Raw genomic sequence first — 10,643 nt, 5'->3', positions numbered from 1 at the left:
GGAAAAGCACTAGCAACAGGGGTGATGTGAAAGTAGCAGTGGTATGAGAGCAATAGTAACAGTAACACAGCAGCAGTAATAGTGATATGAGAGCAATGGCACCAGAAGATAGTTAATACTACTTCCAATGACATGTAGAACAAGTATATGATGATGAAATATGGACCGGGTTCCTAGCTATCTACACTAGTGGTAACTCTCCAATAACAAGTGTTGGGTGAACAAATTACATTCGGGCAATTGATAGGATTGAAATAGCATTAAGACAGAATATCAAGATCATTAATCATGTAGGCATGTTTTCCAATAATAGTCGTACGTGCTCGCAATGAGAAACTTGCACAACATCTTTTGTCCTACCAGCTGGTGGCGCACGGGCCTCAAGGGAAACTACTCGGATATTAAGGTACTCCTTTTAATAGAGTACCGGAGCAAAGCATTAACACTCCGTGAAAACATGTGTCCCTCACATCACCGCCATCCCCTCCGGTTGTCCCGATTCGTCACTTCGGGGCCTTTGGTTCCGGACAAGTGACATGTGCATACAACTTGTAGATACAATCTAAGCAATAAGTATAGAGCTCAAATCTAAGATCATGGCACTCGGGCCCTAGTGACAAGCATTAAGCATAACAAGATTGCAGCAACAATAACTTCATAAACTTTGTAGATAGACAATCATAACGTAACAATCCATCGGATCCCGACAAACACAACACCGATTACATCGATGAATCTCAATCATGTAAGGCAGCTCATGAGATCATTGTATTGAAGTACATGGGGGAGAGAATACCAACTAGCTACAGCTAGAACCCGTAGTCCATGGGGGAACTACTCACGGAGCATGACGGAGGCGATGGCGTTGATGGAGATGGCTTCCGGGGGCACTTCCCCATCCCGACAGGGTGCCGGACGTAGACTTCGTCCCCGAATTGGAGTTTCGCGATGGTGGCGGCGCCCCGGAGTCTTTCTCGGAGTTTCGTCAAGAGTTACGGTGTTTTTAGGTCGAAAGGGATTTTATAGGCGAAGAGGCGGCGCAGGGGCACTCGGGGCGCCACACCACGGCCGGCGCGGCCCAGGCCAGCCGCGCCGCCCTATGGTGTGGTGGCCCTCCGGCCCTCTCCGACTCTTCTTCGGTGTTCTGGATGCTTCCGGGAAAAATAGGAGGTTTGGTCTTCGTTTCGTCGAATTCCGAGAATATTGCCCGAACAGCCTTTTCGGAACCAAAAACAGCAGAAAACAGTGAACCGGCACTGTGGCATCTTGTTAATAGGTTAGTTCCGGAAAATGCATGAAAACATCATAAAGTGCAAGCAAAACATGTAAGTATTGTCATAAAACAAGCATGGAACGACAGAAATTATGGATACGTCGGGGACGTATCAGCATCCCCAAGCTTAGTTCTCGCTCGTCCCGAGCGGTAAACGATAAAAAGAATAATTTCTCGTAGTGACATGCTACTTACATAACCTTGATCATACTATTACAAAGCATATGAAATGAATGAAGTGACTCAAGGCAATGATCTATAGTTGCTAACAAATAGATAACATATAGCAAAACTTTTCATGAAGAGTACTTTCAAGACAAGTATCAAAAGTCTTGCACAAGAGTTAACTCATAAAGCAATAAGTTCAAAGTAAAGGCATCGAAACAACACAAAGGAAGATATAAGTTTCAGCGGTTGCTTTCAACTTGTAACATGCATATCTCATGGATAATTGTCAACACAAAGTAATATGATGAATGCAAATATGCAAGTATGTAAGAATCAATGCACGCTTGACACAAGTGTTTGCTTCTAAGATGGAAGGAAGTAGGTAAACTGACCCAACATAAAGTAAAAGAATGGCCCTTCAAAGAGGAAAGCATCGATTGCTATATTTTTGCTAGAGCTTTGGTTTTGAAAACATAAAGAGAGCATAAAAGTAAAGTTTTGAGAGGTGTTTGTTGTTGTCAACGAATGGTAGTGGGCACTCTAACCCCTTGCTAGACAAACCTTCAAGAGCGGCTCCCATGAATTATTTTTATTTTTGGGTGGCACTCCTTCCAACCTTTCTTTCACAAACCATAGCTAACCGAATCCTCTGGTGCCTCGCCAACAATCTCATACCATGAAGGAGTGCCTTTTTATTTTAGTTTCATTATGATGATGACACTCCTCCCAACCTTTGCTTACACAAGCCATGGCTAACCGAATCCTTCGGGTGCCGTCCAACAATCACATACCATGGAGGAGTGTCTATTTTTGTTAATTAATTTGGGACTGGGAATCCCACTGGATGAAGCCACTAGTCCATTGGTGAAAGTTGCCCAACAAGATTGAAAGATAAACACCACATACTTCCTCATGAGCTATAAAACATTGACACAAATAAGGAGTAATAAAGTTTTGAATTGTTTAAAGGTAGCACTCAAGCAATTTACTTTGGAATGGCAGGAAATACCACATAGTAGGTAGGTATGGTGGACACAAATGGCATAGTTTTTGGCTCAAGGTTTTGGATGCACGAGAAGTATTCCCTCTCGATACAAGGCTTAGGCTAGCAAGGTTGTTTGAAGCAAACACAAGTATGAACCTAGTACAAAGCAAAACTTACATAAGAACATATTGCAAGCATTATAATACTCTACACTGTCTTCCTTGTTGCTCAAACACTTTTACCGTGAAAATATCTAGACCTTAAGAGAGATCAATTATGCAAACCAATTTTAACAAGCTCTACAGATAGTTCTCCACTAATAGGCTTAGACTACATGAAAAAAAACTTAATCATGATCTACTTGAGAGCTCAAAACAATTGCCAAGTGTCAAATTATCCAAGACATATGAGGCATTTTCTTTTCCCAACCAAATAAAGATAAATATTGTAGCTTCCAACTTTTATCATTGAACATTAAAAGTAAAACGAAGAACACGAGTGTTCATATGAAAAAGCTGAGCGTGTATCTCTCCCACACAAGGATTGCTAGGATCCGATCTTATTCAAACATAAACAAAAATAAAACATACGGACGCTCCAAGTAAAGCACATAAGATGTGACCGAATAAAAATATAGTTTCAGGGAGGAACCCGATAAGTTGATGAAGAAGGGGATGCCTTGGGCATCCCCAAGCTTAGACGCTTGAGTCTTCTTGAAATATGCAGGGATGAACCACGGGGGCATCCCCAAGCTTAGACTTTTCACTCTTCTTGATCATATATCATCCTCCTCTCTTGACCCTTGAAAACTTCCTTCACACCAAACTTCTCATAAACTTCATTAGAGGGGTTAGTACTCAAAAAATTTGAATCCACCTTGGTCCTGTAGTGGCACATTTCAAGAACTCAATAAAACATTAGCTACAGCCCTCTACGTCTAGAAAACCTCGCTTAAAGTCCACAAGAGACAATGCAAAAAACAGAGACAGAATCTGCCAAAACAGAACAGCCAAGTAAAGACGAATTTTAATAAAATACTTACTTTGCTCAAAGCAGAAAACTCAAAACTAATGAAAGTTGCGTACATATCTGAGGAACACGCACGTAAATTGGCATATTTTTCTGAGTTACCTACAGAGAAAACAGCCCAGATTCGTGACAGATAGAAATCTGTTTCTGCGCAGAAATCCAAATCTAGTATCAACCTTCGATTAGAGGCTTCACTTGGCACAACAAAACACAAAACTAAGATAAGGAGAGGTTGCTACAGTAGTAAACAACTTCCAAGACACAAATATAAAATAAAGTACTGTAGCAAAATAACACATGGGTTATCTCCCAAGAAGTTCTTTTCTTTATAGCCATTAAGATGGGCTCAGCAGCTTTAATGATGCACTCGCAAGAAATAGTATTTGAAGCAAAAGAGAGCATCAAGAGGCAAATCCAAAACACAGTTTAAGCCTAACATGCTTCCTATGCATAGGAATCTTGTACACAAATAAATTCATGAAGAACAAAGTGACAAGCATAAGAAGATAAAACAAGAATAACTTCAAAAATTTCAGCATATAGAGAGGTGTATTAGTACCACGAAAATTTCTACAACCATATTTTCCTCTCTCATAATAATTTTCAGTAGATTCATGAACAAACTCAACAATATAGCTATCACATGCCAGCATACTTTTCATGATTTCCAAACACATAATTTTTATCAAGTTCAAGAATAGTGGAATTAAAGCTTTCAAACTTACTTTTATTAATAATATAACAAGGTAGTTGATCAATCTCAATAGATATGGGACTCATAGAATAAGTCAAGAACTCTCCAATCCCATTTTCATTAGTAGTACAATTAATATTATCAAGTAACATAGGACCATCATCTAAAGCTTTATCATAAACATTTGCCAAGCAAAATTCTTTAGTACCATGCATTTCGACATCAGGCACAAACAAAGCATTATCATAAGATTTATCAAAGTAGCATGGATTATCATATATAACAGTAGCATAATTATTTTCACAAGTTTTACTCATAGGTAGTATTTCAAGAGAATCCACAGGAACATAACATTCAACCTCTTCCGATAAGCATGGAGGACAATCAAATAGTGTAAGAGATAAAGAGTTACTCTCATTAGAAGGTTGGCATGGGTAGCTAATCCATTCTTCCTCCTTTTGTTCATCACTCTCCTCTTCTTTTTCATCCAATGAGCATTCAGGTTCATCAATTTCCTCCTCTTTTTCATCCAATGAGCTTTCGTGTTCATCAATTTCTTACTTCCATCTTTCCTCGCAAATTGTGAGTGCATTCTTGTGCATTAATGTGTCTCTCTTTATAATCAAGGATATAAGGATTCCTACTGTAGCATTCTATGCAAGAATTAAGGATAGTAGAGACATAATCTTTAAGGCCCTTACAAACAACACAAGTTTCATAATTCTCAACCATGAAGGATTCTATCTCGGAGGCTCCCATAAATAAGACAAATTGTTCTACCTCTTCGAACCCATAATGAATATAGCAATTCCGATTATAGTTCTTAATTAAAAATTCCGCACTAAAGCCACATTGAAATTTAAGATGTTTAATATCCTGTTGAGAGCAACAGTTTATATCATGGCATTCAAGCAAGATTTTAGCAATTGTATTCAATTTTTCTATCATAGCACTCATTATTTTACCAGTTCTTGATTCTCTATAACAATTATAACATTCTATAAGCTCCAAGTAGGTTGTTGGTTCTCCCATAACAGCAGTTTTTAATTTTTCGATTTTTCAAATTTTTATGGATTTTCAGGTATATGAGGAAAATAAAACAAGACAAAAAGTAACTAGGCAAAAGTAAACTAAGCAAAATAATACTAGACATAAATAAACTAAGCACAAATAAACTAGACAAAAGTAAACTAAGCAAAACAAAACAAAATAAAACAAAAACAGCGAGAGAGGTAGAGTGTACTCCCCGTGTGAACTTATGAGTAGAGCTATGCCTCCCCGGCAACGGCGCCGTAAAATAGTCTTGATGACCCACAAGTATAGGGGATCGCAACAGCCTTCGAGGGAAGTAAAACCCAAATTTATTGATTCGACACAAGGGGAGGTAAAGAATACTTATAAGCCTTAACAACTGAGTTGTCAATTCAGCTGCACCTGGAAAAGCACTAGCAACAGGGGTGATGTGAAAGTAGCGAGTGATATGAGAGCAATAGTAACGAAGTAACACAATGAGCTAGTAATAGTGATATGAGAGCAATGGCACCGAAGATAGTTAATACTACTTCCAATGACATGTAGAACAAGTATATGATGATGAAATATGGACCGGGGTTCCTAGCTATCTACACTAGTGGTAACTCTCCAATAACAAGTGTTGGGTGAACAAATTACAGATCGGGCAATTGATAGGATTGAAATAGCATTAAGACAGAATATCAAGATCATTAATCATGTAGGCATGTTTTCCAATAATAGTCGTACGTGCTCGCAATGAGAAACTTGCACAACATCTTTTGTCCTACCAGCTCGATGGCAGCCAGGCCTCAAGGGAAACTATCTGGATATTAAGGTACTCCTTTTAATAGAGTACCGGAGCAAAGCATTAACACTCCGTGAAAACATGTGTCCCTCACATCACCGCCATCCCCTCCGGTTGTCCCGATTCTGTCACTTCGGGGCCTTTGGTTCCGGACGGTGACATGTGCATACAACTTGTAGATACAATCTAAGCAATAAGTATAGAGCTCAAATCTAAGATCATGGCACTCGGGCCCTAGTGACAAGCATTAAGCATAACAAGATTGCAGCAACAATAACTTCATAAACTTTGTAGATAGACAATTGATACGTCTCCGACGTATCGATAATTTCTTATGTTCTATGCCATATTATTGATGATACCTACATGTTTTATGCACACTTTATGTCATATTCGTGCATTTTCTGGAACTAACCTATTAACAAGATGCCGAAGTGCCAGTTCATGTTTTCTCGCTGTTTTTGGTTTCAGAAATCCTAGTAACGAAATATTCTCGGAATTGGACGAAACGAAGACCCAGGGGCCTATTTTTCCACGGAGCTTCCAGAAGACCGAAGAACACACGAAGTGGGGCCACGAGGCGGCCAAACCATAGGGCGGCGCGGCCCAGGTCTTGGCCGCGCCGACACGTGGTGTGGGCCCCTCGTCCGGCCCCCGACTCCGCCCTTCCGCCTACTTAAAGCCTCCGTCGCGAAACCCACGAGGCGAAAAACCACGATACGGAAAACCTTACCGAGACGCCGCGCGATCCCATCTCGGGGATTTCCGGAGATCTCCTCGGCACCCGCCGGAGAGGGGATTCATCTCCCGGAGGACTCTACACCGCCATGGTCGCCTCCGGAGTGATGAGTGAGTAGTTCACCCTGGACTATGGGTCCATAGCGATAGCTAGATAGTTGTCTTCTCCTCATTGTGCTTCATTGTTGGATCTTGTGAGCTGCCTAACATGATCAAGATCATCTATCCGTAATTCTATATGTTGTGTTTGTCGGGATCCGATGGATAGAGAATACCATGTCATGTTAATTATCAAGTTATTACATATGTGTTGTTTATGATCTTGCATGCTCTCCGTTACTAGTAGAGGCTGCGGCCAAGTTTTTACTTTTAACTCCAAGAGGGAGTATTTATGCTCGATAGTGGGTTCATGCCCGCATTGACACCTGGGACAGTGACAGTAAAGTTCTAAGGTTGTGTTGTGCTCGTTGCCACTAGGGATAAAACATTGGCGCTATGTCCGAGGATGTAGTTGTTGATTACATTACGCACCATACTTAATGCAATTGTCTCGTTGCTTTGCAACTTAATACCTGGAAGGGGTTCGGACGATAACCTCGAAGGTGGACTTTTTAGGCATAGATGCAGTTGGATGGCGGTCTATGTACTTTGTCGTAATGCCCAATTAAATCTCACTATACTTATCATGCCATGTATGTGCATTGTTATGCCCTCTCTATTTGTCAATTGCCCGACCGTAATTTGTTCACCCAACATGCTTTTATCTTATGGGAGAGACACCTCTAGTGAACCGTGGACCCCGGTCCATTCTTTTAATACTGAAATACAAATCTGCTGCAATACTTGTTTTACTCGTTTTCTCTCGCAAACAATCATCTTCCACACAATTCGGTTAATCCTTTGTTACAGCAAGCCGGTGAGATTGACAACCTCACTCGTTTCGTTGGGGCAAAGTACTTTGGTTGTGTTGTGCAGGTTCCACGTTGGCGCCGGAATCTCCGGTGTTGCGCCGCACTACATCCCGCCGCCATCAACCTTCAACGTGCTTCTTGACTCCTACTCGGTTCGATTAAACCTTGGTTTCTTACGAGGAAACTTGCCGCTGTGCGCATCACACCTTCCTCTTGGGGTTCCCAACGGACGTGTCAACTACACGCATCAAGCAAATTTACGGCGCCGTTGTCGGGGAGATCAAGACACGCCGCAAGGGAGTCTCCACTTCTCAATCTCTTTACTTTGTTTTTGTCTTGCTTTATTTTATTTACTACTTTGTTTGCTGCATTATATCAAAACACAAAAAAATTAGTTGCTAGCTTTACTTTATTTACTTGTCTTGCACTCTATATCAAAAACACAAAAAAATTAGTTTACTTGCATTTACTTTATCTAGTTTGTTTTATTTACTACCGTTAAAATGGCCAACCCCGAAAATACTAAGTTGTGTGACTTCACTAGCACAAATAATAATGATTTCCTATGCACACCTATTGCTCCACCTGCTACTACAGCAGAATTCTTTGAAATTAAACCTTCTTTACTTAATCTTGTTATGCGAGAGCAATTTTCTGGTGTTAGTTCTGATGATGTCGCTGCCCATCTCAATAATTTTGTTGAACTATGTGAAATGCAAAAATATAAAGATGTAGATGGTGACATTATAAAATTAAAATTGTTTACTTTCTCATTAAGAGGAAGAGCTAAAGATTGGTTGCTATCTCTGCCTAAGAATAGTATTGATTCCTGGACTAAATGCAAGGATGCTTTTATTGGTAGATATTATCCCCCTGCTAAAATTATATCTTTGAGGAGTAGCATAATGAATCTTAAACAATTGGATAATGAACATGTTGCTCAAGCTTGGGAAAGAATGAAATCTCTGGTTAAAAATTGCCCAACCCATGGACTGACTACTTGGATGATCATCCAAACCTTCTATGCAGACTAAATTTTTCTTCACGGAATTTATTGGATTCAGCTCGCTGGAGGTACCTTTATGTCCATCACTCTTGGTGAAGCAACAAAGCTTCTTGATAATATGATGGTTAATTACTCCGAATGGCATACGTGAAAGAGCTCCACAAGGTAAGAAGGTAAACTCTGTTGAAGAATCCTCTTCCTTGAATGATAAGGTTGATGCTATTATGTCTATGCTTGCGAATGATAGGACTAATGTTGATCCTAATAATGTTCCATTAGCTTCATTGGTTACTCAAGAAGAACATGTTGATGTAAACTTCATTAAAAATAATAATTTCAACAACAATGCTTATCGGAACAATTCTAGTAATAACTATAGGCCATATCCTTATAATAATGGTAACGGTTATGCTAATTCTTATGGGAATTCTTACAACAATAATAGGAATACACCCCCTGGACTTGAGGCCATGCTTAAAGAATTTATTAGTACACAAACTGTTTTTAACAAATCTGTTGAGGAAAAGCTCAATAAAATTGATATTCTTGTTTCTAGAGTTGATAGTCTTGCCTCTGATGTTGATCTTTTGAAATCGAAAGTTATGCCTAATAAGGATATTGAAAATAAAATTGTTACTACAGCAAATGCCATCCAAGTTAGAATTAATGAGAATATAAGATTAATGGCTGAACTGCGTGCTAGGTGGGATAGAGAAGAAAATGAAAAACTAGCTAAAAAGGAAAATGTAGCTAAAGTTTGGACTATTACCACCACTAGCAATGCTAATTCTTCACATGTTGCTGCACCTCCTACTATCAATGTTAAAATAATTGGTGTTGGCAATGTTTCTACTCCTAGTGCAAAGCGCGCAAAATTACCCAACACTGCTAAAACTGCTGAAACTGCTTGTGATAAAACTGCTGAAATTTTTTCCAACCTTGGGGATGATAATCCCATTGCTTTAAATTGTAATGATATAGATTTTGATGATTGCCACATCTCTGAAGTTATAAAGTTCTTGCAAAAACTTGCTAAAAGTCCTAATGCTAGCGCTCGTAAACTTGGCTTTCACAAAACATATTACAAATGCTCTCATAAAAGCTAGAGAAGAGAAACTAAAACTTGAAACTTCTATTCCTAGAAAGCTAGAGGATGGTTGGGAGCCCATCATTAAAATGAGAGTCGAAGATTTTGATTGTAATGCTTTATGTGATCTTGGTGCAAGTATTTCTGTTATGCCTAAAAAAGTCTATGATATGCTTGACTTGCCACCATTGAAGAATTGTTATTTGGATGTTAATCTCGCAGATAATGCTAAAAAGAAACCTTTGGGGAAGGTTGATAATGTTCATATTATGGTTAACAATAACCTTGTCCCCGTTGATTTTGTTGTCTTGGATATTGAATGCAATGCATCTTGCCCCATTATATTGGGAAGACCTTTTCTTCGAACCGTTGGTGCTACTATTGATATGAAGGAAGGTAATATTAAATATCAATTTACTCTCAAGAAAGGTATGGAACACTTCCCTAGAAAGAGAATGAAGTTACCTTATGATTCTATTATTAGAACAAATTATGATGTTGATGCTTCATCTCTTGATGTTACTTGAGTTACACTTTCCGCGCCTAGCTGAAAGGCGTTAAAGAAAAGCGCTTATGGGAGACAACCCATGTTTTTACTCCAGTATTTTTGTTTTATATTTGTGTCTTGGAAGTTGTTTACTACTGTAGCAACCTCTCCTTATCTTAGTTTTGAGTTTTGTTGTGCCAAGTAAAGTCTTTGATAGTAAAGTAAGTACTAGATTTGGATTACTGCGCAGTTCCAGATTTCTTTGCTGTCACGAATCTGGGTCTACCTCCCTGTAGGTAGCTCAGAAAATTAAGCCAATTTACGTGCATGATCCTCAGATATGTACGCAACTTTCATTCAATTTGAGCATTTTCATTTGAGCAAGTCTGGTGGCCTAATAAAATCCATCTTTACGGACTGTTCTGTTTTGACAGATTCTGCCTTTT

Source organism: Lolium rigidum, chromosome 4 (assembly GCF_022539505.1).
Source record: "Lolium rigidum isolate FL_2022 chromosome 4, APGP_CSIRO_Lrig_0.1, whole genome shotgun sequence".
In the NCBI taxonomy this organism is placed as follows: domain Eukaryota; kingdom Viridiplantae; phylum Streptophyta; class Magnoliopsida; order Poales; family Poaceae; genus Lolium; species Lolium rigidum.
The sequence above is the reverse complement of the archived record's forward strand: the minus strand, read 5'-3'. Positions refer to the sequence as shown.